The following is a 25,667-nucleotide window of genomic DNA, read 5'->3' as shown; positions in this document are numbered from 1 at the left end:
CTTCTAGGCGATTGTTCTCCAGATCCCTTTCTTCTGATGGGTGTTGACCTATATGTAAGCAAGGAACAAATCAAAATGTTACAAATCCATTATTTTGCACAAATCACTGTGTCAAAGACATTTCAGAACACCATTCACAAAAATGTTGTAATTGTAAACACAACACAAGTGTAATGCACTCATGCTTATGAGTACAGCGACATTGCTACACACTTTTGGAATCATCTGCAGACTAACCCACTGCCCTGCTCAGGGCCTACACTGACTAATCAAGCCTACTGACATCAGTTGGCCCAGACTCATGCAACATGCACACTGATGTGAGGCACAATGACACAACACACCATTGTGGCCTCCTGAAGGATAAATTTCTTGGGCCAGACTGGACAGACCTATGTACATCCAGCCACATTGACTCAATGTATACAGTCCCTCTAGGCGACTACCAAAGTATAGACTTCGCCCAAACACTTAAGTGACAATGAAAGGGCTGCCATGGGTGGTACAGAAAGTCACTTCCCTGGGCATGTGTGGACATGGGGCTACCCAGTGTTGACTCATACCACTTCAGGGTGGGTTTGTGTGGTATGTACTTGCAGCACAGAACACCCTTTTCACCATATGTGAAATCCTACAAAGATGGCATCCAACATACTTATATCAGTTTGGTCTTATTGGTTGCCTGTAACGAGGCTATTGAGTCACATGTCATGTCCTCCCTGGAACCAACCAAATATCTGCACTGGTGGTTTGGCACTTGTGCAATTTGCATGTATAGGACACATACAACTTATGTAAAGGTGACAACAGGGCTGTGGGAGGAAGGTATCTGTCATATGCCAATGTCACACATTGACAATGAGGCAAAATGCATAAATATACTAGGTCTTGGAGTGACCTCAGTACCCATCCCTAATGTAGTCAATGGACAAAGGCCTTCAGGCCAAGTCTTACCACTTGAGGCTCATTGTGGCCACATGCCAGGATCTGCAGGTCTACAGGGAGTGGGTCTGCTGCCACAGTAGCATAGCCATAGTTACTTTACCCCAGACTGCCCTATGTCCCATACTGTGAGATACATATGACAGGCCCTGGTCTCTGCAGGCTGAGCATACAGAACCCATATAACACTCACATTGTTATCACTTCTATGCATGACAGCACTTCATGTGCCTATCCTCTATGTGGGTTGTGGCTTGTTTGCCATTCTGAAGGGCACAGTGATTTATTTTGATATGGTTCTCATACAACAGTTAGCCAAGGCCAGATGTGGGCTGAGTGCTCTGTGGCACTATACACAATGCTAACAAGATTCTCAAATTAGTCAGACCATCATGTCCACAGAAATTGTATGGCTGTTCAGTGTCCTGCCTAGATATATGAATGCAACACAAGGAGGGTCTAGGCCTTATCACACACCTCACCACACAACATAATGTTAATCAGAAATACATAGATACTCTTCTACACTACCTGCAGAATGTACATCCCATGTTTAGCACACAAAATGTGACAACAGGTACACAAAAAGTATAACTGGCATACAAAGGCACATTGTAGCCTATGAGGAAAGAAAAGATGATGTTGAACAGAGTCAAATATGCCTATGAGATTCTTACCGGCTCCTCTGGTGAGCCATAGAGCTGCTCATACAGGGAAGGTCCTCCTCAACTAGCCTCTTCAGCTCCTCAGGAGAGACGGCAGGGGCCCATTCATCTGATTGGCCTGGTATTATTTCTCCCAGAGGCTGCATACAGCAGCTGAAGTGGTGGAGGTGTTGATGGCAGCAGTGTCAGTAGTCAAGTGAGTGAATTTGCAAAACGCGGCATACATGTATGCCACATACGTGGTTATCACCACTGACAGCCGCAGCCATTGGCCCATGACTGTCACAAGCTACAACATTGATCTATTACTGTGCCTGCTGCTGTTGGAACCGCCCACCCCATGGCCTCTGGCCATGGGCAGTTCCTAATGTAGGGCGATGTAGATCAGGCATCTACCAATTTGACACTCGGAAATAAAGTATTGGGCTCTGATAAATGTGTCACTACACCAACATATGTGTCAAATCATCCCAAACATTCCAAAAAAAAAGCCTTGTTGTATAGGTTATACCACCCAATTACCAGTGTAGTGTGTTGCTGGGCCCAGATGACATATGACAGTGGTGCATTGTCCACTGCCGCTTACGGTATTTTTGGCAGTTGGAACAGACTGCTAAATTTTAAGGGGCATTTGAGGAGCAGATAGTGGGGTGTTGCCCAAATCCATGTTGTGGACACATGTCTTGACAACCAGAGGGGTCACATTTGACCCTTCTGTAGTTGACAGCTGTCATATGTACTGGGTGTAATGTGTTTTCAGTCAGAAATGCTTTGTCACGTGATTTTGTTGCTATATCGTGTATGTTGGTGGGGACACAGTGACTAATGATTCAACACGTATTTTCACACATAGGTACCCTGGGAGAGAGGGGCGGCGACAACCTCCAGTGTACTGTCCATTGCCAGACCTTCAAACAATGGAAGCAAATCAAATCATAAAACAGTTCATTCTGAATAGGCAAACAATTGTGGATTTATGTCATCAGTTGAAGCCAGATCTAATGCCTGAAAAAATAATCCAACATGCATACCACCCATTGTTCAACTCATGGCAGTATTACATTTCCTGGCTATAGGGTCCTTCCAATATACAGTGACCATATCTGGTGGTATATCCCAGCCTATATTCAGTCTTGTGTTTAGAGATGGCCTAATCGCAATGATGAAACACATTTACAGCTATCAGTTTCACCTAATGTGAGAATGTAGTCAATGTGAAGGCTGACTTCTATGTATTTGTATTGCCTCTCACATTGGTGGGAGACATTGATGGCACACATGTTGCCTTGCAACAGGAAAAACATCCATTCCATCAATGAGAAAGTTGTATGCTTGTTGGATCTCTACATCTCAAACGTCTTTGCCCTGTTCCCTGGTTCAGCCTATGAGTCCTTTGTAATACCGAACAGCACAATATCCCAGATGAAGTCACAACGAGAGAGGGCCTGACTGGTTGGTAAATCATAACTGTCCTGATTTTGTGTGAGCAATGTCGAGTGCTACAATCATTAAGTGAGTGACTCATTCTTTCACTTATGTCTCATTCCTAAACAGGGGACTCAGCATATCCAAACTACCCTTGGTTATTGAAACTGCTGAGGAATCCAACTATGCCAGCGGAAGTGTGCTTTAATAAGGCCCATAGAAGAACAGGACGGGCAGTGTAGTGGGCTTTTGAGCTCCTGACGGCCATATTTTGCTGTCTGGACAGAACTAGTGGAGCCTTCCTCTACTCACCCAGGAAAGTGTATCAGAAAACTGTTGCATGCTGCATACGCCATAACATCACCCTGCAGAGGAATATCTCTTACATCTCAGAGGAGGGGGAGCCTGTGGTGCCACCAGGTGAGAACCCTGAAATGCAAAATGAAGATGATAGTGGTGAAGAGGAAGGAGCTGACTTTCAACAGGATCTCATCAACAGCTTCTTCTCATGATTGTAAATATGTCAGGAGATGTTATGACTTTGACTGTACAATGATCTGTAGTTGTGAACTTTTAGGAAATTGTTAGGGAGTGGATGCTCAGACAAATTCAGCCAAAGTGTGTTTTGTGAGGTAGCTTTTGACACATCCAAATCTTGATGATGTTGCTCTGTTTGTGTTATATTCATTGTACTGTACTTTGTACTCCAGATGCTTGCTATGTGACTTGTGGCATATGTATGGTTTCATACCTATACTCCTTGTTTTGTCCTTTTTTCACACACCTTCACCGTGACATCTTCATGTGGGCATTTCAGAGTTTTGACACTGTCAGGTATGTGATGACGTACGAAGTGGACATGTATTGTTCCAGGGAATGTAGGTCACAGACTTTGGGTGTATAAGACCTGTGCCAAGCCAGCTTGCACAGTGATAGGATGGAAGTTTAGAAGACTCCACTGGACTTGTTCCTTAATGTGTGGTGGCCCTGATGCATCATGTGTGTCATCATGTGGTCAGAAAATATGTAGTCATAGGTCAAAACCATGTTAGTTTCCCTTTAAATTAGCGAAACGTTCTTCTTGTATGAACTGCGTGTAGCTGTTGATGTGTTTCATAATTGTAGGCCAAAGTTCCTGTTCCACATTACTGACATTTGTTTCTGTCATACCACCAGATGCCTTATCACTAGATTACAATCACCCTGTGATCGGAAACTGTTGTACTGCCATCTGCCTGAGTTTTGCATTATATGATGGTGGATTACTTTTGTGTGGTAGGTGAAATGGCTTCAGCTGATTACATCAACTACTTTAATGTTTGCCTATTCTACAGGACAATGTCTGACAAATCCCTTCCTTCCCTGGTCCTTCCATGGTCTGTTCCTGTAAATTTTATCACTTACCCAGTATGATTCAATCATGTATGATTTGCTACGTCTCTGATATCTTGACAGCCTATGCTGTGAACAGTGTAATAAAATGTCTTCTTTGACAAGACACTTGTGTGTATGTGTTTGTGTTGAATGGTTGTAATCCTGATCTGGACACTGGTTATATGCAACATATCACTGCTTGCACAAGTACCTTGGATCATCATCATATGGTTCACATGGTCTGACATATCTACATGTCTTAATGTTAATTTTAAAACAGCAGATAATGAGTTTGTGACAAGTGAATTGTTTGCAAAGCTACTACTAACATAAAATATTTGTGACAGAAATGTTAAGTGAAGGGGTCAGTCATGATGAATGAAATCATTATATTAGATGTCACACCATTGGAAATCCAAAGACCAGAGTATTCCTCCCATTGGAAACTGTGGCCCAGATTTATGAAGCTGTATCGCCACATTAGCGTAATTTTTTTAAAGCTAATGTGGCGTTAGGCTTCAAAAATTGCAATGCCATATTTATAAAGTGGTGTAATGCATGCATTGTGCCACGTTGTAATCCTTTGCACCACATTATAAATGCGCCATGCATAACGTATGGAAAGGGGGCGTTCATCCCTTCAGGGGGACCGCAAAAATGGCACAGTGGAATTTAAGAGATTCCACTGCGTAATTTTTTGCGGCTACTTTTAACACCTGCTCCGAGCAGACATTAAAAGGGGGGCACACCGTTGTTTACAATGCACCCACATGTAAGGTTCAGGGTTAGCCCCAAAATGATGGCGCTAACCTTGAACCATACATCAATAGCATAAAAAATGTTGAGACTATTGCCCCTACTGTGCTCCATGGTGTGCTGTACTTTGAGTATGCCGTCCACATGGTTGCGGTAGGCTGTGCCACCTTTCTGAAATCTGCCCCTGTATGTGATTCAGGATCAGTCCATAGAGAGTATGTGAGACACAAAAAGGAGGACATTAAGGAAGAGTATTATGAAGGAAGAGTATTATTACAGGCAGTGGTAAGTGTCTTGCCATCCGCACCTCTTGGATTCTTTGCTGGATGTCCCAGATTGTGAGGTGGGGGGTCAGCTGCTGCAGAGGCAGGGGTGTCTGTGGGTGGTTGTGTCTCTGGCAGGGACTCCCTTCCAGTGACTGCTGCAGATGTACTTTGTTGTGATGTAGTTGCCACCCAGGAAGGGGTAGATGGTGGGGTGAAAACCCTGCTCAGGGTGGCATTGATTTACCTCAGCACCCCTGTTAGGGTGCCCATTTTGTTGTTATGGGCATCCATCTTTTTCAATCATGACCCTCTGAAGCTCTTTTATTTCCTGGAGTTCAGTCAACACCTGGCCCATCGCTCCTTGGAACTCCTGATAGACCCCCAAGGCGTGGCCGATAGTGTCCTGGCCCACAGCAGCCCCAGTGGCCTCATTCTGCTGGCCAAGAGCATCGCACCCTACCCCCTTGAGCCAGTGCCCTTGGCACAGGGAGCCCTCTCCAACTGGGTCCTGGACTTTCAGTGTCAGGAGTGTCCAGTTGCACCTCAAAATCCAGGACTGGGTGGCAAAAAAGGTGGAAACTGTGCTAGGTACACAGGTTAAGGAGTGCATTGTTGCCTGGGATGTTGCTGCAACAGGGCTGGGCGATAACGTTGTGGCCACAGTGACACTCACTGCTGCTGTCTGACCAGGTTGCCCAGATGGGCCAGGACCGTCCTCTACGACCACAAGTCTAGAAGTGTCATAATCACTAAAGGCTTTATCCAGGGGGTTAGTGGGTATCTGTTTGGTGTCCTCCATGTGCCCAGTAGCAGCTTGGCCTGTAGTTGAAGGAAGTACATTGTCACTGGTTAAAATGTGACATCTACCTCTAAAGGTTTTGTGTTACAGTAAGCAGAGACATTGGACATTCTTAAGTTGTAGGTTAGCCTATTGTGTCATGTTACAATCGCATTGGTGTTGCCTTTGTCAACCTTGAGGCCTAGTTGAGCGAGATACAAGCAAACACAAAACTTTGTTATATATGTAACTGCAGTCCTCATGTATGCAGTGGCGTGTCACTGTGTTTGCTGCAGTTATCAATCTGGTGATGCAGCTTGATACATTAGGAATACTTGGTGTACACACTTGATAAAGTGTTGTTCCTGTCCTCAATAGTTTAATCTTGGGATAGCAGGTCACGATGGAGCTACGTAGACAGACACGGCTCTGAGCTGAGCATGATCTGTATATTGCTCACTCACAAATGAGTAAACTTCAATAGAAAGTTGACAAACAGATGGATTTGGGCAAGTGACCACTGAGTTGGTGATTGGTTCACAGGGCCTCCTGGAAGTTGCAGTCGGTCACTCCCTGTACTTCACACACTAGACAAATGTTGGGTATACATATCTGTAGGCAGACTGCATTTAGGTTTGAGCATGCATTTACATTTTGAAGCATACCATGATTACTGGGATGATTTTTTGATATAGCAAGACTTACAGGCACCATTTCAATTTATGGCACGTGATGGGCCTTGGTAGCTGTGATGTTTGGTCCAACATTACATATTGACAGTGTTGCAACTCAGATACTCTGGGTATTGAATGTTTGTGAAGTACATAAACAACACAGTGGCAAACGCTGAGCTGTAAGCATGCAGAATATTGCATTTTTGTGACTTTTTTTGTGTATTAACATGACAGACTCCTCTCCCTCAGGTATTCTTATCAAGCTCTCAGGATACAGGATGACCAAGACCTTCTTCTCCTTGCGTAAGAGTCATAATGGGACACTGGGAGGGCCACCACCAGTCTTGTTCACCTCTATCTGGTGCCTGCTGGCCAGGGAATGCACCTTGCCACTCAGGTTGTTCCACTTCTTCCTAATGTCCTCTTTTGTGCTCAGGGTGGTACCTACAGCATTCACTCTGTCAACAATCCTTTGCTACAGTTACATTTTCCTACTGAGAGGAGTACACTGGACTTGTGCTCCAAACAATGTGGCTCTGCTCTTATGATTTCATCCACCATGACTCTCAACTCATCTTCAGAAAAAAGGGATTTTTGGCACATGACATGGTAGACGACTAAAGTGGGTGACAGGGACTTACTTAACAGTGGAAGTGCAATAAGGAGTGAATAGACAAAAGTGTGTGCAAGATGTTAAATTGGATGATGATAAATAGGGTGCCTTCCCTATCAGTGTTAATATCAGTGTTAATAAAACAGTGGTCTCTGGTGTCTTTCTTGCAGGGGAGATGCAAAGGATTGTGGCATGTGAAGGTGTGTGTTTTATAATGTGATTTGCAGGTGTGCTAACTGGACCGATATGTGTCAGCTATGTTGCTTTTCAATTCATCAAATGTGTATTTGTCTGTTACTTCGCTGAATGCGTACCACAGAGGTCGTCAGCCATTGGCTAACCACCGCAAGGGGACCACCATGATGACTGTGTTTGTAGTAGGCTCTGTGGTTGGCTGTGGCACTGACGCTGCTGTAAGTTGGACCACCTACACACAAGACCCCTATGCCACTGGCAGTCTACCTTTTTGCTTGGCAGGCGGCAGTTCTGCCTGTTTCCATTGTAACACAGCAGGCTAGGGACTGCTGGTGCAGCGGTCTTTTTAGGAATGCTGGTCCGACCACCAAACTCGTAATGAGGCCGAGTTAATAAAATAGTTTACAAATGTAAACTACAGCAACCAAAAAGCTCAAAGAACAAATTTAGTCCATCATGTAAAATAAATACAAATATAAAACACACATTTCCAAATAACAATCTGCCCAGGAAAAGGCACTGAATCAGCATTCATAGCAATCTGGGATGATCTTAAAAACACAGTCGACTGAAATGGAGTTGCTACACTGCTTCTTTTCGATCTCTCAGCTGCCTTTCATACTGTTGACCATGACACCCTAATTCAAGGACTCCATGAAGCCGACATAGAAGGGACTGCGCTCGGCTGGATTACATCCTACCTTCAAAACAGAACTAATATTATCTATTCCACCCCTTCTCATCCAAACCTTACCTCACAAAAGCGGGGGTTCACAAGGATCAATCATCTAACATATGCTTTTCAACATCTACATGATGTCATTACCATAATCAATCAATTATTTTCAACTCACATGCAACTACTATGCAGATGATACACAAATACTACTTAAATTGGAATGCCCCAAAGACATTGAAAACTCACAAATCTTCAGTTGGCTCAGAGCCGTTGATCATTGGATGACTTGGAACTATCTCAAACTGAATGTTTCCAAAATGGAAATATTCATATGTGGTGACTGGAAAATTATGACCCACTGTGCACCTGACCTGAAGATCTGGCACCACCTTGGAATTATCATGGACTCCAAGTTAAAAATGAATGCCCAAGTGGACAAATTAGCACAATCAAGCTTCATAACCTTGAAGACTGCAACGCATCTTCCCCCACCTCGGATTTCTACGCAAGGTGCAGGCTATCATCTCTCTTGTGCTATCCAAACTGGATCATGCCAATGGCCTCTACCATGGATCTTCTCTATCTATTATAAAAAACTACAACGTATTCCGAACTCAGCTGCCAGGCTAATATACATGTGAAGCCACAAACCTACATCTCCCCTGCCTTGAGAGCATTGCACTGGTTAACGGTTGCCAGAAGATCCACATTCAAGCTGCTTTGTATCACCCACAAAGCTATACATGGATCAGGGCTGCTTTTTCATCAGAAATAAAATAACCAAATACATTAAACAAAGAAACTTCAGCTCAAGATTGGCACCCCGACTCAAAACACCACAATAGAAGAAACATACAATAGGTGGTACATCCTTCTCTGATGAAGCAGCCAAGCTATGGAATTTATTACCCCCAAATATAAGATCCACGGATAACTATCTGGTCTTCAGAAGACTACTCAAGAGTTGTCTCTTTCCTTCATAACCACTATATCCAAACAGCAATGGAATACATATGCCTGTGTTGATAAATATTTATAATTTGATTATGTGTATATTCAAGATATGTATAGTTCTTTAACAGATATGTATAGTTACTATTTTTACTATTTCATAATAATAACTTATCCACATACCTTTTAAGCCTGTTTAACAAATGTATATTTACTCACTGTTAAATATATATATATGTGTGTGTGTGTGTGTGTGTATGTGTGTATATGTACATGTGTGTGTATATACATATATATGTGTATATTATTGTATGCTTAACTAGTTCATAGGTCACTGCATATCTCCTAAATAAGTTGTTATATTAGATACTTTTGAATCCCTGCTTTCTTTTTATATCACAATGAGCAAGTGTTAACTTAACTATTTAACAGCAAGAATTCATTATTGAAAAATTGAGGAAAGATAAAAGAATGTTAGAACAGTAAACTTATTAATTAACATCAAATATTACAAATCTTGAAAGTCTGTGTTTATACAAAACAACTTTACTTTTCATATTATTATACCCATTATCATATTCCTTGCACACATATTAACTTACTATGTATTTACATATCTATTTATATATTACTCTAGTCCTACTGTACTAGAGAAAAAAAAAAAATTAATTACATAAATAAATAAATGTAAATAAATAAATAATTAAATAACAAATACATAAATAAATACATAAAAAATTAAGTAAAATATACTCTCTAGTAAGCTTTACTCCGTCTCCCCATTACTCTATCAAATTATCCTCCAGCCCCACTCTGATCATCCCAAACCCATTCTACTACTTTGATCTCCAAAATAACCCTGCCTAAACACTTTCCTCCTCTCCCGCTCTTGGCTTACCCCACACCTCAGTTTACTGCTATGACTTCTCAAACAACCCTACAAAATTGTCCCTCATGTATCTAACCTTTGACTCATTCAAAACCCCTTCTGCTACTATGATCTCCCTAACCCCTTTCCACAGACTCCTCCTTCCTCCATCTCTCCTTTATTCATCCCAAGCCTCATCCTATTACTATAAATCTCAATTAACAGTTCTGGATTCTTCCCTCCTTTATCCCTCCATTACTCAGGTCAATCCAATGAACAAATTCACATACGCTCTGCTCAAATTTACTCAGACTAATACTGTACTCATATTTTCCTATACTAATCCACCACTAATTTGTCTTGGGTTCTGGAGTAGCGTGCTACTCGCTAAAAAGCGATTCAATGCCTCGTCAGGGGTAGTAACCACTACATAAATACAATTACAATAATATTTAAACAAACAGTAAAATATAACATTTCCAAATCTAAAATAAACAACATTTATTTGAATTACTACTCTGTAGCTGCAAAGCTTCCTCTGCATCCATGTAATAAAAATAGTAATCCAGCAAAAACAAGAAATGTTTTTTCAAAAAAGTAAAAAAAATGCAAAAATAAAATAAATCCAATAGACATAATTCAAAGCAATTCAAAGTATCTAGGAACCATAAAAAACTCAAAAAAGTGTTTAAAAAAATAAACGTTACTGGGAACCTGAAAAAAAGAAAATCAAAGTTACAAATATTGGTGTATTATAAACTAAAAGTGATTTTCTTAAAACATTGTAACTCTCAGTGTCCATAGAACACATTCACAGAAAACCCTTTAAAGTAAACAAAAAAACTCACCCAAAAAACACATTACTTTCCCAAAAATAAATATCCCTACACTAAGGACCTGTTTACAAGGCAGGTGGTCTAAAGACCGCCAGCCTCAAGGTGGCTGTTGGACTGCCGCGGCTGTGGTGGTCCGACCACCACATTACAAGGTTGGCGGGCAGACCCGCCAACTTACCTCTGTCCTGTACAGGTTGTAATCAGCCAGGGCGGCACTGACCTGAGCGCCACCCTGCTGATTACAACTTTGTTCTCTGCCAGCCTTTTCATGGTGGTTCAGCTGCCACTAAAAGGCTGATGGAGAACAAATGCAGGGGACCACAGGGGGGCCACTGTATTGCCCATGCCCCCTGTATGCGACAGCATTGCCACCGGATCCACCGACAATGCTGTCACACGTTTCCCACTGGATTGACTGATGGAAACCCTGGTTTTCTCCAGTCAGTCCAGTGGGAAAGTCATAATGGGGCCGGCAGGAAGGTCACCAGCACGACAACAACCATCCCATTGGGAGTTTGGCAGATGGGTGTTTCTATCCACCAAACTCCTAATCAGCCCCTTAATCATCATAAAATAAGTAACATAGCACAATGCAAAATAACAGAATTACATGTTACTAAAACAGTGTATAAAACCCTAAACTACACACTAGTGAAAAACACTGCTATTATTAAACTAAATTTACAAAAAAACAAACATTACTATACCTAAACTCTAGACCTCCCTCTATACTGCCCTACTCTCAAAACCCTTGAAAAACCTTTAAAAAGACTTACCTGTTCCAACAAACAGCAGGTCCTTACCTCAACCTGGATCCCAGGAAATAGACTAAAAATGATACAAATAGACTACAACATGGAAAGTAACAGTAAACAAATGCCCACTAAATGGAACTAAAAAAAAATACTATCTCCCTATAGAAATGAATAGGAAATGTTTTCAAAACAGGAGAGAAGACCAGGTTTAGGGTTGAGTGGTAGAAATTCTTCAGTAACAGGTTAATGCACAGAATTAAGCTGGCACCTCAAACACCACATTCTCAGACCATTCCTGAACCTGTAAAAACTCCATCTGTAAAAGATTCACATGTTGGCTGTCTTTCAGACTGCGGTATTACGAGTTAAACAGGCAGGACCGCCAAAAGTAAGTTAAAAGTCCCACATTGCCAGGACTGTTGAGGACAAGAAATGGGCGGTCTGACCACCAGCACCGACAGCCTGTCAATCAACCACTGAAGGTATTACAAGTCAAAAGTCGCAGGGGTGGACAACTATGGCAGTCTGCCAATGGTGGTCTGAACCACAGTGGTTTGCAGTCAACAAAGTAATACACAGCACCTAATTGGATGAATTTGAAAACAATACAGCTGACACACATTGATGCACCCGACACACCTGCAAAGCACACAATAAAACACAACACACCCCTTCACAAGCCACAGTCCTTTGCATCTCCAATGCTAAAAACCCAAAACAGAGCACATCAAAAAATCATCAAACCATAGATAAGGCACCCCCACAACTTTTCCTACACATATATCCGACACCCTCAAAGCACTCCTATTTCCACTCTCATCCATTTGCAGTTCGTAATCCCATTAACTCACCATCACCTGTTCATTTCCCACCACATTTTTTTTTAATCCTCACATGTCATCTCAGAAAAATCCCTGTTTCGCTGAAGATGAGTTAAGAGTCACGGTGGATGAAATCATGAGAGTAGAGCCACAGTTGCTTGGAGACCAAGTCCAGCACACTACTATCGCCAGGAAAATGCATATGTAGCAAAGGCTAGTCAACAGAGTGACTTCTGTAGCCCCACCCAGTACACAAGGAACACCATCAGGAAGAGGTGGAAAGACCTCAGGGGTGTTATGGGTACACTAGACATCCAAGAGCATCGATTACAGTAAGATGCTGTTCCTTGCAACATTCAGACTTATTTGGGTATATTCATTACATCCTTGAATATCAAGTTTGCAATAACCAATGTTTGCTAAATGTCTCATTTAATATAACCAATGCTTGTTGATTATGCACATTGCTTTCCACCTGCTCCAACTGTAACTGCCAGAACATGTGCTCTTCACAATGTGACCTGTATTGAACATGTGCAACAATCAGGAGGATAATTACTCATTTACTTAACAAGCAATCAACTGCCAAAAGGCACATATATTATTTAAGGATGCTTGTGAGTCTGAGGCCTTACCTGGCTTTGTACCTATTGCTCTGCTCACCTGTTTCCAGTCAAGTCGAGTTCCTTGTCCTGCAGCCTGCTCCAGTGTTCCTTGTTCTCCGACCAGTTTCCATTCAACTTCCAGCATTTCTCTCCTCCGGACAGCCTCCAGTCTAGCTCTGCTCCAAGGATCTTTGCCCCTGAACTCACCATTGAAGGGTACTCACCTGGAAGGATGATAGCTGTACAGTGTGTGTGTAGTATAGGCACTAACAAGACTGAGAAGGCCAGGAGGCACTCCTACTGTCACTCCACTCAGCCAACACAGTCTCCTCAGCTCCAATGACCCTTGTCCCTGAATTCCCCATTGAAGGGTACTCACCTGGAAGGATGCCATTTGTACAATTTGTGTGTAGTACAGGCATTGACAAGACTGCTAAGGCCAAGAGGCACTGCTACTGTTACTACAAACACCAGAACAGTGTTGATGTGTACTCACTAGGGAAGTTGGCATCTGTCAGCTATAAGTGAGAGTGACAGGACTGCAACTCACAGCAGGCAATGCTCCCCTAACTATAAACACCAAAACTGTGTCTGCCCTCAAAATACCCCTGTGTACCAAATCATCATTGAAGTGTACTCACCTGGGAGGAAACCATCAGTATAGTATGTGTAATAGAGGGAGTTAAATGGCTGCCATTCATAGGAGGCTCCCTTACTGTCACTCCATACACCAGTCAGTGTACATTTACAAATATATCCCTATTTTGGAAAGCGCATATGAAGGTTACCCATCTGGGGGGATGACATATAACAAGTGCATGAAGTACTGGGAGTGATATGACTGCTAAGGCCAGGAGGCTCTATCTCCCTGAATCCAAACACCAGCCCATTGTGCATCTGTCCAAAAATCCTTCTTCATTTAACTTGCAATGGACGTGTACTCACCAGAGAGGATAACCTATGTATACTATGCATAGTACTTAGAGTAACATGAATGTAGATCCCAGGAGGGCCAGTCCCTGTAACTCCAATCACCAGGCCAGTGCCCATATGACACTGTGCATCTGTCTGTAAACTCACAAATGAGGATTACCCACCTGAGAGGGACCAAGATCCATGTCATTGTACACTCTGTGATGTGACGAACCACCTAGAACAGAGGTCTTCAAACTTTTTGATGCCGGGACCCCCTCTTAAAAAACTTTAGGTGTAAGGACCCCCTCCAGATAAAAAATTTCTAGAACCTGGTACTCCTTATCATCAACAATAATAAACATCCCCATTTCACACAGCAAATAATTTTTTACTGTGAGGAAATAATATTAAGCAGTGTTTAGCAAATCAAAGATCAGTGAGTGTGGGGGCATAGTCAAGGGTGTGGCTAAAAACAAAGGTCCTCATTTATTAGGAATTGACATGGGGCAGATCTGCAAGTCTTTTTGCTACACTGCCACACTCCAATACAAAAGGGCAGGAATGGACTGTATTTATGAAATACAGTACATTTCTGTCCTTTCCCCCTGCGCTGGCGCACAATTGCTGCCTAGTGCCAACATAGGCAGGATTGTATTTGTGCGGGAAGGGGCACATTCCTGCACAAAAACAATCCAGAAAGGCATTGTACCTCTTTCTACATGTGTGGCAGATAGCAGCACACATGGAAAGAGAAAAAAACAAGGAGAAATTAAAAAATTTCTTCTTATTATGTGTGCTCTGGGGAGACGTAAGGTTTTGGTACTGCCCCAGTTTACAAGATTTTGTAAATATGAGGCAGCGTCAAAATCCATCTGTGTTGCATAGGAACACCCACCACTACGCCAGTGGAACAACTACTTGACGCAAAGTAAGGCAATGCAGCGACTTGCACTGCCTTGCCTTACTCCATGTCTACAAGGCCATTCAATCCACTCAGGGTGGCTTTGAGTCAGCTCATAGGTACGATTGAGAGGCTTGTGATGCTGGAGCATCGAAAAAAGTGATGTTCCAGCAGCGCAAGCCTCTCATAAATAAACCCAAAATATTCTCTTTTTTTTTTTTTAAGTCTTTCACCGCCAGGTAGCTACATATAAAATAATAGCCAGCTGAAATTTTAAAAAAATAAAATAAAGTTGTTACTCTTTGGGAAATGCACTGTAGTGCATTATGAAACCTCTTTTAGTTAATGCACTGCAGAGGTCTGTGTTTAAGCGGAGAGCAACAGAACTAAGGCCCTCATTACAACCCTGGCGGTTCGAGACCGCCCGGGCTGTTTTGGCTGAAGCACTGCCAACAGGCTGGCGGTGCTTCAGAGGGGATTACGACCTCGGCAGTAGCGCTGCAGTCGCACCGCCGGGGCCGGCGGTTTCCTGCCACATTTGACCCGTCGGTGATCATCTGCCAGGGAGCGCTGCCCAGGGGATTACGAGTCCCCCTACTGCCAGCCTTTTCCTGGCGGTTTGAACCGCCAGGAATAGGCTGGCGGTACAGGGATTCGCGGGCCCCTGAGGGGCCCGTGCAGCTTGTGAAAAGCACAACGGGTGCAACTGCACCCGTCGCACGGCCGCAACACCGCCGGCTCCACCGGGGATGTCATAATGGCCACTGCAGGAGTGCGGCCGCATTGGCGGCAATGACCCCCTAAATCTTTGTTAGTACAGTTGAGAATAGTGACTTGTGTATTTTTAGTGCCATGAGGTCACAACCTGTGACAGAATGCACTGTGAATATATAAAAAGGCATTATTTTATACTTGCATTGCACGCAGTATAATATAGGCCACTACAAAAAGGTTTATTATAAAACTGTGCTTCCAAAATGTGGATTTAAGTAATATCAGAGCATATGCAATACCTTTTTTTTTAAATAGCTGTCCCTTCAACACCTCCAGGTGAAGTAAGCGCTGTGTAAATACAATTACAATTAGAAGCATGCACTTTACAACTCAGTTGTTAACTCTTCGCACTACCCCTCAAAAAAAAAAATGTTTGTCCTCACTAAGCTTTGATCATTTAAAGCTGCTCCCAAGCACCCTTTACATTTTCAGATCAGCTCGTAGAGCACATTTGCTTTTCATTCAGGAAGCAGAAGCCCTGGGCTGAAAGTCTCCTTAGCTGTCTGTGCGGCTTTCACAGCACAGAAGACTCAAATTAAAGTTCAGCTGAGGCATTTTAAGGATCAGCTGGGGGAATGTGCGACCCCCTTTCCAGGTCTCCACAGCCCCCCTGGGGGTCCCGACCCCCAGATTGAAGACCTCTGACCTAGAACCATCTTGAGAAGCTAAGCCAAGATGAAAATATTGTGGACAGGATGGACAGCTCAACCTGTGTGCAACAAAATAATGAAAAAATCAAAGGCCTCAAGATGCATCACCCGAATGGTATTGCCAGCAGCCACATTAACAATGCACTGACCAGAGCATGGAAACAATCACATACACAACAAACTCCTAGGTCTGCCTACATAACAGTCAACTAGGCCAAGAAATGATCAAAACCACAGTCTGGCTAGCCACTGTTTTGCCTGCACTTCTGGCAAGATGTAAGTCTATGACTGTCCTCCTAAGTGCCAATGAACTCATAGATTCTGCAGCTGGTTCATTGAAAAATAATTGGTATGTTATTCAGATTCCAGGTTAATACAATTGATAGCATGTGCACCTGTCACATAATGTAAACGTGCAAATCCAATGTGTACATGGCCTTTGCTAAATGTCACTGTAAACTGTTGGAGGTATAGCCTGTAACATTGTATCACTAACATCAACAGGTCTAGCTGCGACTGGGAACACCAAGACCACTCAAGAAACTGCAACTACTGCCAGGGATGAAGCCCTCAGTGAGGACAACACTACTGGATGTCTGGACTTTGAGGACAGTTCTGGCCTATCCGGGTAACCTGGTCAGATGACAACAGGGAGCCTCACCGTGACCACATCAAGTCCTCCCAGCCCAGTTGCATCAACATCGCAGGCAGCCATTCACTCCCAAACCTGTGTCCTGATGACTGTGACAACCGTCTCGTGGCCCCCCCAGTCCAGGATCCTGAATCACACACCCCTGACAATGATGGTCCTGTAACCAGTGGTAGGGGGGCAAGCTGTGACAAGGGTGGAGGCACATGGGGGTAGGGTGCATGGGAGCGATATTGTGGGCCAGTGGCATGAGGCCAGGACACCATTAGCAAAGTCTTGGTAGTCTATCAAGAATCCCAAGGCGTGATGGGCCAGGTACTTGCCGAACTCAGGGAGTTCAAGCAGCTGCAGGGATACTTCAATTGTGAGTCTCTGGAACAGTGGGAGGCCAAAAACACCTTCCTGGCCTCCCTATAAGAGGTGATCCGGGAGATCAGCAGTACCCTGATCAGGGGGGCGTGAGCAACACCACACCCCTTCCTTTGTCCAATCAAGACCAGCCCGTTAACACCTGTTGCAGCCACTGGAAGGGAGGCCCTGTCAGGGGAAGGATCTGCCTAAGACACCCCTGCCTCGGCAGCAGCAAAACCCCTGTAAGCTGGGACATCCACCCAAGCATCCATGAGATGTGGATGACAAGACACCCCCCACTCCCAGCAAGTGACCTCTTTCTGAAGGAACTCCTTTGTGAGCCACATATTGACTTCTTTGACCACCTTCCATTTCCTATGATAGTAAGTGTTAGAAATGGGGTCTCTGGTTGGCAGTCAGTTTGCACTCTGTCCAAGCAGGGGTGCTCACTCTTGTGATGGTGAGGGAGATACACACCTAGGATAACCCCTGCTCACCCCTTTGGCAGCTGCACAAGCAGTTAAGCTTATCTCAGAGGCAATGTGTAAAGTATTTGAAACAACACACAGTAATAACGTGAAAACACCACAAAAGTGACACAAAACCAGTTAAGAACAGTAGCCAATATTTATCTAAATCAAACAAGACCACAATGACAAATATCCACCATACACAAGCAAAGTTATGACTTTTCAAATTAAAAAGAGTCAGAAAAGTCAGTGATGCGTTGATTCCTTATTCGCAAGTGAGGCCGTGTGTCGTTTCTTTTCTGGTCGGATAGGTGGCGCGTTGTTTTCTCTCCCGCAGAAGAGCGATGCATCGGTTTCCAGATGGGCAACCTCAGTTCTGCGCAGGTTCACTGTGGTTTTGAAGCCCAGTGACAATGCATGCAATTTCCGGCACACGGTGGTGAAGAACCCCGCTGCGTGGGTCATGCTTCAATTTTGGCTACCACACATAGGTGTTGTATCCATTTCCCAGCTGCGGTGCAGGTGGTGCATCGATTTTTCAGCCCTGAAGCAGGTGATGCAGTGATTTTTCCCCTGCATGGCTCCTGGACGTGGTTTTCGGTCTTGGTTCCACCAGCTTATCCTTTCAAAGGCCAAATGATTGGATTGGGTACCACTTGGTAGGGTAGTAGTCTCAGCAAGAGAGTCCAGGTGCTGGCAGAGAAAGTTTGTGATGGCCCTGAGACTCAGAATAGGGGGCAAGCTCAGTCCAAGCCCTTGGCGACACTTCAAAAGAAGGAAAACACAGCTATGGGCAGATGCAGCAAATACAGGCCAATCCAGCAAAGCACACTCACAGGCAAAGGGACAGTACTCCTCCTCCAGCTCTTCAGCTCTTCTCCTTGGCAGAGGTTCCTCTTGACCCAGAAGTAATCTAAAAGTCTGGGGTTTGGGGTCCACTATGTGTACCCAGTTCTGCCTTTGAAGTAGGCAAACATCAAAGGGAAGTTTCTGTTGTTGCCAAGATCCTGCCTTGCCCAGGCCTGACCCCAGACACACACCAGGATGTTGGAGACTGCATTGTGTGAGGACAGGCACAGCCCTTTCAAGTGTGTCAGGTCCTCCCTCCCCAACTCTAGCCCAGGAGACTCATCAGGGTATGGAGGCTACACCCCAGCCCCCTTTATGTCACTGTCTAGAGGGAATTCACAAACAGCCCAACTGTCAGTCTGACCCAGATGTGGATTCCACAAGCAGACAAAGGCACAGAATGGTTACGCAAGAAAATGCCCACTTTCTAAAAGTGCCATTTTCAAACTGACAATCTAAAGACAAACTTTACCAAAAGATGCATTTTTAAATTGTGAGTTCATAGACCTCAAACTCCATATCTCTAACTGCTAAATGGGAAACATCACTTAAAAGATAATTAAAGGCAGTCCCCATGTTAACGTATGAGAGAGTTAGGCCTGGAAGAATTGAAAATCAAATTTGGCTTTATTTCACTGTCAGGACATGTAAAATACATCAGTACATGTCCATAACTTACTCTGCACCCTGCCCATGGGGCTACCTAGGGCCTATCTTAGGGGTTCCTTATGGGAACAAAAAGGGAAGGTTGGGGCCTGGCAAGTTGGTACATTTTCCAGGTGAAATTGGCAGTTTAAAACTGCACACACAGACACTGCAGTGGCAGGTCTGAGCCATGATTACAGGGCTACTCATGTGGGTGGCATAATCATTGCTGCAGGCCCACTATTAGCATTTGATTTACAGGCCCTGTGCACCTCTAGTGCACTTTACTAGGGACTTACTAGGAAATCAAATATGCCTATCATCGAAAAGCCAATTACACATACAATTCACACAGAAAGCTCTTGCACTTTGGTCAACGGTGGCAAAGTGTCCAGAGTACCCAAACCAGCAAAAACAAAGTCCAGCACACAGTCAAAAATACAGGAACTAGAGGCAAAAAGACAGGGGAAACCACACCAAGAATGCCAGGGCTAACAGTAGGACAATGGACTTTGGACTTCAAATGATGTGGCATCTACTAATATGATTACACCAACGACGGCTTATTCCTCCACTTTACCTTTCTGTTACATAACTCAATTATTTCCAGCTCCTATGTCATTAAACTCAACTGTCACTAAAACATTGCCTGCTACCTTCTTTTCCACATTTTGTAATGTAGAAATGTAAGCCCATGTGATGCACATGAAAAAGACACAGAATGGTAATGGAAGGAGGGATTTGTCTCAGGTACTGCCATGCTGAGGATTACTTGCAACACAATGATCTAAGTGTCTGGTCACACCAAACATTTTATTGCACTGTATAGCACATAGGCTGTTGAAATGTCTGGAATGTTGTAGCCTAAAATGGCTGAACCTTCTTGATTCAGGCTAGATATCCCAAGGTACTGTTCTCCAGACCACAGAAGAAAGGGCTTTGCCAGACCTCGTCCTGTAGAATAGGCTAACTGATTGCCTTATCACATAGCAAAACCAGGTCTGCCAACATAACATACGCCATGGCACAGACAGAGGGCAGTACAACAGTCGCTGATCATATGTCCATCCCATTATAATGAACAAGTATCTGGTGATGTGATACCAACCTATGTCAGTGTGGTGGCAAAGACACTGTGGCCTGCAATGATAAAACGCATCTACATCTACAAAAGAGTCATACTGATCATTGTCTACACAATATGAAGGGAAAATGCGTGGATTGCACTTGATGAGAACATATTTCATGGACATACGATCACCCACATGAGAAAATTGGACCATCACACCACATCAAACCAGTGTATTCTGTAGTTCAGAATTCCTCCCATCCACTGTCCAAGCTACATTGGTACCGGACACATACACCTTAAATCTGTGACCAACATTACCTGGATCAATCCATGTCCACTTCACATGTCAGAACAGCAACAGATACCTGCTAATGTCACAACTCTGAAATGCTCACAAGATGGCATGGTGAAGGTACCTGGTTAAAAACAATACATGGAGTCGATGTAGAAAAGTTGATACCTATGAACAAAACCTCATATAAAAAATCAGTAGATCCACTTCCGTTGCAATGAGACTGGCACAAACAAGCAGATAATCAAGGTAGTGAAATGTTCAAGTCTGACTTAGCAAGCAAACCTTGGCTGTATACTGCAAAGCATAAGATCCCATGGCTTTTGGAAAAAATCCTACTCAACACAACCTGACAGCTACAATTCCTAATACAGTCACAGTAATCATATAACATTACATATTTACACTCAAGTAAAATAGTGATTGATGAGATCTGCCTGCAAGTCTTCACCTTCCTCTTCAACACTGTCATCCTCACTTGGCAATTCAGGGTTCTCACCCAATGTCACTGCTAGCACCCATTCATCTAGAATGTATGGGATATCCCTCCAAAGGACAATGTTGGGGAGCATGCAGTAGGCCAAAATTACCTTACAAACCTTTTTCGGGTGAATAGAGGAGGGCTCCACTTGTCTTGTCCGGTCACCTAAATCTGGCCTTCATGAACCCAAAAGCCTGCTCAACGACACACTGTGTTCTTCCATGGTCATTGCTGAAGCGGACTCCCCCTGGCATAATTGGGTTCCCCACCAGTATCAACAACCATGGACGGTCTGGGTATGCAGCGTCCACTGTTATGGAATGGGACGTATGTGCAACTATGAGTCCCATCTCATTGCAAATTTTCCAGCAGAAATTGAACACAAACAAACAAGACATATGTGACTTATCAACCAGCCAGGCCCTCTCTGGTTACAGTCATGACATCAGCTGGGGGTTGCGCTATTCCACATAATAAAGGCATCATGAACTGAACCCGGATAACAAGCACAAACCTGTGAAATGCAGAGGTCCACCAAACAAATAACTTGGACATTGGTGGAATGTTCTTTTATGGTACACTTGTTCATTACCATGCAGTGGGACCAAGCCAACATGTGTGCCATAAATGGCTCCCACCACATGTGTGATGTGCGCCAAACCATAAAACTCGGCCTTCACATGGGCGAAATCCTCATGTTGAGGAAACCGGATGTAGATGTCCAGGTGTTTTAACATTGCTGAGAGTATATCCTTCAAAATAAGACTGATATAGGCTGGAACATCCCAACAGACAGGCCCACTGTATTGTGGAAGGACCCTATGGTCAGGAAGTGCAGCACTGTCATGACTTGTGCAATGGGTTGTATGCTATTTGGATGATGAATGGTTGGCATCAGATCTGGCTCCAACTGACCACATAGATCCATGATTGTTTGCCGATTCAGATGGTAGATCTGGATGATGTGGCATTCTCCCATGGTCTGAAGGTCTGGCAGTGGATGATAGACGGGAGGTAGTCTGATCCTCCCCCTCTCTGGATACCCATGTATGACAAGAAATTATTTTGGCCATCATTCAATGTGTCCCTTGCAAAATACATGACACAAGTCAATGACATACTGTGACAAGGCATGTTGTAAGTTGAGGACATGATACACAGTGCACATCAGAACTGTAAATCACACAGAAGAAACGTTAGCCTCTTGCTTTGTAACAAATGTGTACATATCATCTATCTGGTAATCAACAATATGTGCATGACACTTGCCACTCGGACTGTGACTTCACGTCCCAAGCTTTAAAATGTCCTTTGTTAGGTGGGGGCCGTGCCCCAAAGCAACTTGCCATATGTTCCTAACAATGTACAAACATGGAGTCTAGGTAGTTGGAGCTACATGACAGGACAAGACAGGCACTTATCATTGAAAAAAACAACTTTTTCTGTACCCACCATGCCAGTCCCCTCTTTGTTACCCATGTTTAATGTTTGAGACTGTAGGAACCGCATTCAGTGAATCAATCTCACAAAGTGTGAGGTTTTAATGCATTCATGCCTAAGGAGTCTACCTTTTAGAAACCACAGAGATGTGATGTGTCCCATAGTTCCTCAGATGTCAGTCAGATTGCTAAACCATGTATCACTAGATGTCAGTTGACCTACCTAGTCAGTGGAGGGCCTCAGCTGGGTGGTGGGTTGCTCAGGAGATTGGGAAGTGTTTGTAGTCATGTCGCTGTACTCATTGGCTTGTATGTGCCACACTTGGGAAATGTGGGCTAAAGTAGAATGTTCTTAGCTTTGTGTACTGACATATTTGTGATTCAGCCATTTAGGATGGGACATGTAGACATAATTTCTTCTCTTGCCTTTTGCATCCATGCAGGTCTGTTCCATCAGAAGAAAGGGATTTGGAGAGCCATCACCAAGAAGGTGCAGACTCTCGGGGTCCACTTCCGGCAGAAAGCCCACTGTTGCAAGAGGTGGGAGGACCTGAGACACTGGGCACGGATGATTGCTGAGGCCTAGCTGGGGCTGTCCCTCGGACAATGACCCCCCCTAATGGCCCACATTCTGGTGGCAGCCTACCCAGAGCTTGATGGGCATTTGAGGGCAGCACAGCAGCCACAAGGGGGTGAGTACACAGCAAATTCCTGCCTGTCCCATTGCCAGGTGATTGTGTTAGGTACTGACTGCTCCCCCAGATAATTCGGGATGAGCAATGTGTCACACAGTAAATTGGAGATTGTTTGTGTTAACATGTCATGTATATCAAACGGGTATGCCTTGCCTTTTGGACCCGCAACCTAGTACAAAGCTGGGGGGGATCGTAAACCACTTGCCCTGCAGGGACCACAAACGGCTGTGTACAGTGATCATTCATGTTCTGTTTGTTGTTGTACTGGGTGTAATGTCTGACCTACAGATAACTACCCCTAAATGTTACAGGCCAAAGGTAAGTAGGTTATGGATCACTGTCCTCTGCCATGTGTCTGGGTATATGTGTATGTAGACACCTGACACCCAGAAGCTAGTTATCTTCAGTATATGATGGGTGCTGGTGCCTCACTGCAGTATGTGATGTGTAGGTGTCCATCATACATGTGACATGGCTTATACAGGTAATTGCTTGCAGATGTAGCAATCTACTTTCCCTTTGTAAGTGGGGAAGATCCATTGACTTGAATTATGTCCTGTGACTGTTGCCAACATTCCTTGTCCCTTCATCTCAGCATGTGTCATTTTCTCTTTAGGAAACAACCTTAATCTGCAACTTCATGCATGTTATACCCATGTCTATGGGATGATGTCTGTATTTCCTCACATATATGTGCATGGAAACATGTTTATGGAATAGTACAGTTACAATGGTGGTACATTTCATGCTGTGCCACAGACAGGATTGTGTCACCATTGTTTATTGTCTGATAGATTCCTTCATGCACCATAACAACTAATTTGGTATGTAGGACTGTGGTAGCAATGAGGGACATGATAGCTAGGCTCAGATTGTGGAACCACTCTGTGTTTATCTATGTCCTTGAAGTGAATTCATGTGTAAAAGTGCACTGAACATGGGTAATATTTGAGGATTGTGGCCTGACTGTTGGCATGCATCATGGAGTGACGTGCTGTGATGTTGACATCACATGTGTTTGGGTACAGTCATTCATCCACAGACAGGCGCCAGGGCTGGCATGTCCAAGATGTGGATAGTGATGTTGCTTCTCATTTGATAACAAGTTGAGGTCCTGCTATAAGTCCTTGCAAATTAAGTGTCTCTCCAACAAATAAAGGACAAATGGTTACTTTAGAAACACTCAGATAATGTCATTGTAATGTAATGGCTGTCAGACATTAGTGGTGACTATCATGGGGCTTACTGAGTCATTGTTTTGTGTATTATGGAGACATCTCTCTCTGACATATTGAACCTGACGTCAAAAGTGTTCCTTTCAATGGTACATTTGTGACCATCTGAGTAGCATGGATACTTTGACTCTATTGGGACAGGTGTCACTTGTTGAAGTATACATTGTTGAAATGTTTCCAGTGTGACATGGGCATTTCCATGTTACCACTCCAGGATATTGTACTTTTGTAATCAGCATAGCAAGATTTCTTGGCATCATTTCTAAAAGTTGGTACATTATGTATGTGCCGTATAGATGTGTGCAAACCCTTGTGTGTGAACTGTGGGGATGCACTTTACAATGGCATACCATTATTTGCCAAAAGTTAACTTAGGTCTGCTGCATACGACACAGTTTTGGGGATGGAGAGATCTCCTAGTTGTTGTATGGTTATTGCAGTTGCAAGACTTCAGCCATGCACTTGTAGTTGTTCGAGATCCTGATTTTCCTGTGGGCAACTTTAGTAAATCCAGATGGCATGCATGCATATGTTTTGACATATGTATGTTCCACTTAGGTGTAGGCTTTTGCTGGGGCTTACTTGACATGTTGCTACTGCATGTCAATCAGAGTTGTGATGGAAGTGTTGTAATGGACATGCTATGACCCTATTTCTCTTTCTTTTTGCAGCATCAGCAAACACAAGTGAAGGAGACAGGGTCAAGCCAAGTGGGGAACATCTGGTAACAGCACCTCTGGTCAAGACACCACCAACACAGAGGGGCCCAGTGGCCTGGATGGTGAGGGGAGTGCCACAAGGGAGACCAGGACATTGTCATCATCCTCTGATTCCTCCTCCAGTGGCCACTCCGTAGTGGTGGTGGACCCATCGGGGAACCCCCAGTACCATCCTTGTCTACCACCCCCCATTCTATATCCACCCTCCCTGTTGCTCCCCACTCAGTTGGTCATGCCTGCTCACCCAAGAAGGTCGGCGTATCCTTCGCCTCAGGCACCTCCACCTCAACCCCTGCTGCCCTCAGTGAGGAGGCTATTGACCTCCTG

Source organism: Pleurodeles waltl, chromosome 12 (genome assembly GCF_031143425.1).
Source record: "Pleurodeles waltl isolate 20211129_DDA chromosome 12, aPleWal1.hap1.20221129, whole genome shotgun sequence".
In the NCBI taxonomy this organism is placed as follows: domain Eukaryota; kingdom Metazoa; phylum Chordata; class Amphibia; order Caudata; family Salamandridae; genus Pleurodeles; species Pleurodeles waltl.
This window is presented reverse-complemented; position numbering follows the sequence as displayed.